The sequence below is a fragment of the Ursus maritimus genome, unplaced genomic scaffold, assembly GCF_017311325.1.
Source record: "Ursus maritimus isolate PB19 unplaced genomic scaffold, ASM1731132v1 scaffold_19, whole genome shotgun sequence".
Lineage (NCBI taxonomy): Eukaryota > Metazoa > Chordata > Mammalia > Carnivora > Ursidae > Ursus > Ursus maritimus.
Window position 1 is genome coordinate 40626179 of NW_024424341.1, and position 7216 is coordinate 40633394.

The 7216-nt window shown below is 38.7% G+C and overlaps 1 pseudogene; it reads right to left on the reverse strand.

Moving 5' to 3' along the window:
- LOC103679648 overlaps nt 1-574 on the reverse strand; it is a 7454-nt pseudogene extending 6880 nt beyond the window's left edge.
- Nucleotides 575-7216: the final 6642 nt, after the last annotated feature.

A 7216-nucleotide genomic window follows, 5' to 3' on the forward strand; every position in this document is an offset into this window, starting at 1 on the left:
AGGGTGGTGATGGGTAGTAAGGAGGGCACGTATTGCATGGTGCACTGGGTGTTATACGCAACTAATGAATCATGGAGCCTTACATCGGAAACCGGGGATGTACTGTATGGTGACTAACATAATATAATAAAAAATCATTTAAAAAAAAAATAAATAAAAAAGAAAAAAAGAAAAAAAAAAAAGGAACCACCTAGATGCATGTCCCTGAACTTTTTTGGTCAACTCTGGGGTATGCACATCATCTGATCGGTCAGTTTTCTGAGAATTCTGGAAAAACCGGAAGGTGGGAACTAATTTCATGTTTTTTAGATATGTCAGGAACAGCTTTAGCTTCCAACTTTACAGAGCACACTTGGGGGTGTTCTTTGGCTAACTCTGCCATTATGTTGTTCATCTGGGGACCCCGTGGAGCCTGTGGTCCCTGAAAATAAAACCCAAGGGGGGACTTGGCTCTGAGGTATAGCAGCTCCTCACAATGCCAGGCTGAGCCAACCTCCTCCAGGACCTCTTGTCTGAGCAGCCCCTGAGGCCATGCTGCTGCCGCCAGAGCAGGACTGAATTTATACAGACAGCTTTGGGTAGTAGAGACATTTTAACGCTGTTCTTCTGAACCATGAACACAGGGTATCTTTCCATTTATTTGTGTTTTCTTCCATGTCTTTTAGTTTTCAGTGTGCAGGTCTTTCATTACTTTGGTTAAATTTATTCCTAGGTATTTTCTTCCTTTTGATACAATTATAAATGGATTTCTTAATTTCTCTTTCTGATTGTTTCTTAGTATATAGAAACACAACAGATTTGGTACATTTCTTTTGTATCCTGCAACTTTACTGAGTTTGTTGATCGGTTTTGTGTTTTGGTGCAGTGTATAGGGTTTTCTGTATATAGTATGTCATCAGCAAATAGTGACGGTTTTACTTCTTTCTTATCTGGATGCCTATTATTTCCTTTTCTTGCCTGATTGCTCTGGCTGGGACCTTAAATACTATGTTGAGTAAAAGTGACAGGAGTAGGCATCCTTGTCTTGTTCCTGATCTCGGAAGAAAAGCTTTTAGCTTTTCACGGTTGAGTATGATGTTAGGGGTTTGTTTCTTTCATTTCTGATTTTGAGTCTTTCTCTTTTTTTTTCTTTTTTACTCTAGCTAAAGGTTTAAAATATATCTTTATTTTTATTTTGGGGGAGAGGGGTTGGAAAGAAAACAGCCCCTATACTGGGCCCTACTCAGTGGGAACTTCTTTTTTCTGTAGCATTAAGAAAGACTTTGTGGAAATAAAAGTTGTTTGGAAAAATCCAGGTATAGGTGCTTTGGATGTTGTTATGAGTAGAAGGGATGAAGTGAAGTGTGAAGGCCCCTTATACCCTCCATCTTGTTTCAGATTGTGTTATGGAACCCTGGAGTGGAGAAAGAGCCACCTTCATTCCCACTTCTTAGGATTGTTGATGGCCATCTAGCGATAAAGAAAGATAAGCAGGAAGAACAACAATCCCTGCATGGTGGCCAAGCTGGCCAGCTGCCTTTCTGTGATCATCCTGATTGGCTGGGCTCAGCTTCAACCTGGTCTGTGCACTAGTCCAACATAGGAGACTGGTCCTGCTCTAGCTAAAGGTTTGTCAGTTTTGTTTATTGTTTCAAAAATCCAGCTTCTTAATTTCATTGATTTGTTTATTTGTGGTTTCTATTTCATTTATTTCTGCTCCGATCTTTATTTCCCTCCTTCTGCTATCTTTGGACTTAGTTCTTTTTCTAGTTCCTTTAGGTGTAAAGGTACATTGTTTGGAATCTTTCTTTTTTAAGATTTTATTTATTTAGGGCGCCTGGGTGGCTCCGTTGGTTTAAGCATCTGCCTTCAGCTCAGGTCATCATCCCAGGGTCCTGGGATCGAGTCCCATGTTGAGCTCCCTGTTCTGCATGGAGTCTGCTTCTCTCTCTGCCCCTCCTTTTCCACCATTTCATTCTCTCAATCTCGCTCTCTCTCTCAAATAAATAAAATCTCTAAAAAATAAAACAAGATTTTATTTATTTATTAGAGAGAGAGACAGTGCGTGCGTGCTCGCGCACCAGCGGGGGCAGGGGCAGAGGGAGAAGCAGACTCCCCGCTGAGCAGGCCCCCCCCTCCCCCGCCCCGACTTGAGGCTGGATCCCAGGACCTCAGGATCATGACCCGAGCCAAAGGCAGACGCTTAACCTGCTGAGCCACCCAGGTGCTCCTCTAGTTGTATCTTTAAAAAAAAAAATGCATTCAGCCACTCCATGCCTTTTGATTGGAGAATTTAATTTACTTACATTTGAAGTAATTATGAGTAAGTAAGGACTTACTAATGCCATCTAATTGTTCTTTTTTTTTAAGATTTATTTTGTTTTAGAGAGAGAGAGCCGTGTGTGTGCACACGCACAAGTGGGTGGAGAGGCAGAGGGAGAGAATCTCAGGCAGACTCCCGGCTGAGTGTGGAATCTGCTGCAGGGCTCCATCTTAGGACCCATGAGACCATGACCTGAGCCGAAACCAAGAGTCAGACACTTAACCAACTGAGCCACCCAGGCGCTCCTTACTAGTTGTTCTTGTCTGTTTTGGAGTTCTTTGTTCCTTTCCTTTCTTCCTCTTTCGCAGTCTTCCTGTGTGAATTGATGATTTTCCACAGTGGTATGCTTTGATCCCTTTCTCTTTTTCATTTGTGTAACTATGGTAGGTTTTTGCTTTGTGGTTCCCATGAGGCTTACATAAAAACTTCTTAATGACATAAGAGTCTGTTTCAAACTGATAACAGCTTAATTTTGATCACACATGAAAATCTGTCCTTTTATTGTGCTCCGTTTTTTAATTGAAGAATAATTGCCATACAATATTGTATTACTTGCAGGTGTAGTGATTTGGTGTTGATATACATTACAAAGTGGCCACCACAATAAATCTAGTTACTCTGTCACCATACAAAGTTGTTACAGTATTACTGACTATATTCTCTATGCTGTACATTACATCCCCATGTCTTATTTATTTTATAACTGTAAGATTGTACCTCTTAACCCCCTTCACCTATTTCATCCATCCTCCCAACCCTCTGCCCTCTGGTAACCATCAGTTTCTTCTCCGTGTCTGTAAGTCTATTTGTTTGGTTTTTGTTTTGTTTTTTAGATTCCATGTATAAGTGAAATCATTACAGCGTCTTTCTCTTTCTGACTTATTTTACTTAGCATAGTACCCTGTAAGTCCATTCATGTTATCACAAATGGCAAGATTTCCCTTTTTTTTAATGGATGACTAATGTTCTGTTGTATATTCTATACACACACACACACACCACATCTTTATTCGTCTAATGATGGACATTTAAGTTGGTACCATAACTTGGCTATTATAAATAATGCTGCAGTGAACATAGAGATGCATATGTTTTTTTGGATTAGTGTTTTTGTTTTCTTTGGGTAAATATCTACAAGAGGAATTGCTGGATTGTATGGTAGTTCTATTTTTAATTTTTGAGGAACCTCCATACTGCTTTCTGTAGTGGCTGCATCAATTTACATGCCACCAACAGTGCATGAGGGTCCCTTTTCGCCACATCCTTGCCAACAGTTACTATTTCTTGTCTTTTGGATACTGGCCATTCTGAGAGATATGAGGTGATGTCTCACTGTGGGTTTTTTTTTTTAAAAGATTTTATTTATTTACTTGAGAGAGAGAGAGAGCATGCACAAGTGGGGGAGGGTGAGGGAGGCTGAGGGAGACAGAGAAGCAGACTCCCTGCTGAGCAGGGAGCCCGATGCGGGACTCGATCCCAGGACCCTGGGATCATGACCTGAGCCGAAGGCAGACGCTTAACCATCTGAGCCACCCAGGTGCCCCATATACCACATATTCTTTATCCATTCCTCAGTCGATGTACCTTTGGACTCTTTCCATAATTTGGCTGTTAAGGATAATGCTGCTGTAAACATCGGGGTGCATGTATCCCTTCGAATTAGTATTTCTATACCCTTTGGGTAAATACCTAATAGTATAATTGCTGGATTGTTGGGTAGTTCTCGTTTTAACTTTTTGAGGAACCTCTATACTTTTTCCCCAGAGTGGCTGCACCAGTTTGCATTCCCATCAATATCACATGGTATGTTAACTAACTGGAATTTAAAAGGGCTCCCCTTTCTCTGCATCCTTGCCAACATCTGTTTCCTGTGGTGTTAATATTAGCGATTCTGACAGTGTGAGGTGATGTCTCATTGTAGTTTTGATTTGTATTTCCCTGAGGCTGACTGATGTTGAGCATCTTTTCATGTCTGTTAGCCATCTGTATGACTTCTTTAGAAAAATGTCTATTCATGTCTTTTGCCCATTTTTAAACTGGATTATTTGTTTTTTGGGTGTTGAGTTTTTTAAGTTCTTTATAGCTTTTGGATACTAAGCAGTTGTCATTTGCAAATATCTTCTCCCATTCTGTTGGTTGCCTTCTAGTTTTGTTGATTGTTTCCTTTGCTGTGCAGAAGCTTTTTATCTTGATGAAGTCCCAATAGTTTATTTTTGCTTTTGTTTCCCTTGCCTCAGCAGACAGATCTAGTAAGAAATTGTGATGGCTAATATTCCAAGGGGCTGCTGCCTGTGTTCTCCTCTAAGATTTTGATGGTTTCAAGTCTCACATTTAGGTCTTTCATCCATTTTGAATTTATTTTTGTGCATAATGTAAGAAAGTGGTCTAGTTTCATTCTTTCGCATGTTGCTGTCCAGTTTTCCCAGCACCATTTGTTGACGAGACTCTTTCTTCCATTGGATATTCTTTCCTGCTGTGTCAGAGGTTAGTTTACCGTGTAGTTGTGGGTCCATTTCTGAGTTTTCTCTTCTGTTCCATTGATCTATGTGTCTGTTTTTGTGCCAGTACCATACTTAGTTGAGGGTTTTTATCAAGAATAGATACTGTACTTTGTCAAATGTTTTTTCTGCATCTATTGAGAGGATCATATGGTTCTTGTCCTTTCTTTTATTAATGTGGTATATGATGTTGATTGATTTGTGAAAATTGAACCACCCTTGCAATCCGGGAATAAATCCCGCTTGATCATGGCGAATGATTCTTTTAATGTATTGTTGGATTCAATTTGCTAGTATTCTGTTGAGAATTTCTGCATCCACGTTCATCAGGGATATTGGGCTGTACCCTTTTTTGTGGAGTCTTTGATTTTGAAATCAGGGTAATGCTGGCCTCATAAAATGAATTTGGAAGTTTTCCTTCCACTTCTATTTTTTGGAATAGTTTGAGAAGAATGGGTATTAACTCTTATTCATTCATTCATTTATTTATAAGTAGGCTCAATGCGAGGCTTGAACTCATGACCCTGGAATCAAGACCTGAGCTGAGACCAAGAATTGGATGCTTAACCAACCGAGCCACTCAGGTGCTGTAGGTATTAACTCTTTAAATGATTGGTAAAGTTACCCTGTGAAGCCATCTGGCCCGGGACTTCTGTTTGTTGGGAGATTTTTGATTCCTGATTCAATTTCTTTTCTTTTTATTGGTCTGCTGAAGTTTTCTTTTTCTTCCTGTTTCAGTTTTGGTAGTTTATATGTTTCTAGGAATTTATCTATTTCCTCTATGTTGTCCAATTTGTTGGCATATAATTTTTCATTATATTATCTTATAATTGTATATCTGTGGTATTGGTTGTCATTTTTCCTCTCTCATTTGTGATTTTATCTATGTGGGTCCTTTCTCTTTTCTTTTTGGTAAGTCTGGCTAGGGGTTTATCAATTTTATTCATTTTTTTCAGAGAACCAGCTCCTGGTTTCATTGATCTGTTCTACTGGGTTTTGTTTGTTTGTTTCTATATCATTTATTTCTGTTCTAATATTTATTATTTCCTTTCTTCTGCCGGCTTTATGCTTCATTTGTTGTTCTTTTTCTAGCTCCTTTAGGTGTAAGGTTGGGTTGTTTATTTGAGATTTTTCTTGCTTCTTGAGGTAGGCCTGTATTGCTATATATTTCCCTCTTAGGACTGCTTTTGCTGCATCCCAAAGGTTTTGGAATGTTGTTTTCATTTTTGTTCGTTTCCATATACTTTTTAATTTCTTCTTTGATTTCCTGGTTGACCCATTTATTCTTTAGTAGGATATCCTTTAGCCTCCATGTATTTGTGGTCTTTCCAAATTTTTTCTTGTGGTTGACTTCAAGTTTCATAGCATTGTGGTTAGAAAATATGCATGATATGATCTCAGTCTTTTTATACTTCTTGAGGCCTGATTTGTGACCCACTATGTGACCTATTCTGGAGAATGTCCCATGTGCACTTGAAAATAATATGTATTCTGCTGCTTTAGGATGAAATGCTCTGAATATATCTGTTAAATCCATCTGGTTCAGTGTGTCATTCAAAGCCATTGTTTCCTTGTTGATTTTCTACTTAGATGATCTGTCCATTGCTGTAAGTGGGGGTCTTAAAGTCCGCTACTATCATTGTATTATTATCAATGAGTTTCTTTATGTTTGTTATTAATTGACTTATATATTGGTTGCTCCCAAGTTGGGCCATAAATATTTACAACTGTTAGATCTTCATGTTGGATAGTGCCCTTCTTCATCTCTTGTTAGTCTTTGGTTTAAAATCTAGTTTATCTGATATAAGTATGCTACTCTGGCTTTCTTTTGACATCCATTGGGATGGTAAATGGTTCTCCATCCACTCACTTTCAATATGCAGGTGTTTTTAGGTCTCAAATGAGTCTCTTGAAGGCAGCATATAGATGAGTCTTTTTTTTTTAATCCATTCTGACACACTGTGTCTTTTGATTGGAGTATTTACTCCATTTACATTCAGAGTGATTATTGATAGATATGTATTTAGTGATATTTTATTACTTGTTTTGTTGTTTCTGGAGATTTTCTCTGTTCTTTTCTATCTTTGTCACTTTTGGTCTTTCTTTCTCACTCAAAGAGTCCTCTTTAATATTTCTTGCAGGGCTGGTTTAGTGGTCATGAACTCCTTTAGCTTTTGTTTGTCTGGGAAACTCTATCTCTCCTATTCTAAATGACAGTGTTACCGGAGAGAGTATTCTTGGCTACAGATTTTTACCATTTAGCACTTTGAGTATACCATGCCATTCTCCTGGCTTGCCAAATTTCTGTGGAGACATGTGCTGCTAACCTTATTGGTCTTCCCTTGTAAATTAGGGACTTCTTTTGTCTTGCTGCTTTTAGGATTTTTTCTTTCTGTCTTCTTTTTGCAAATTTAGC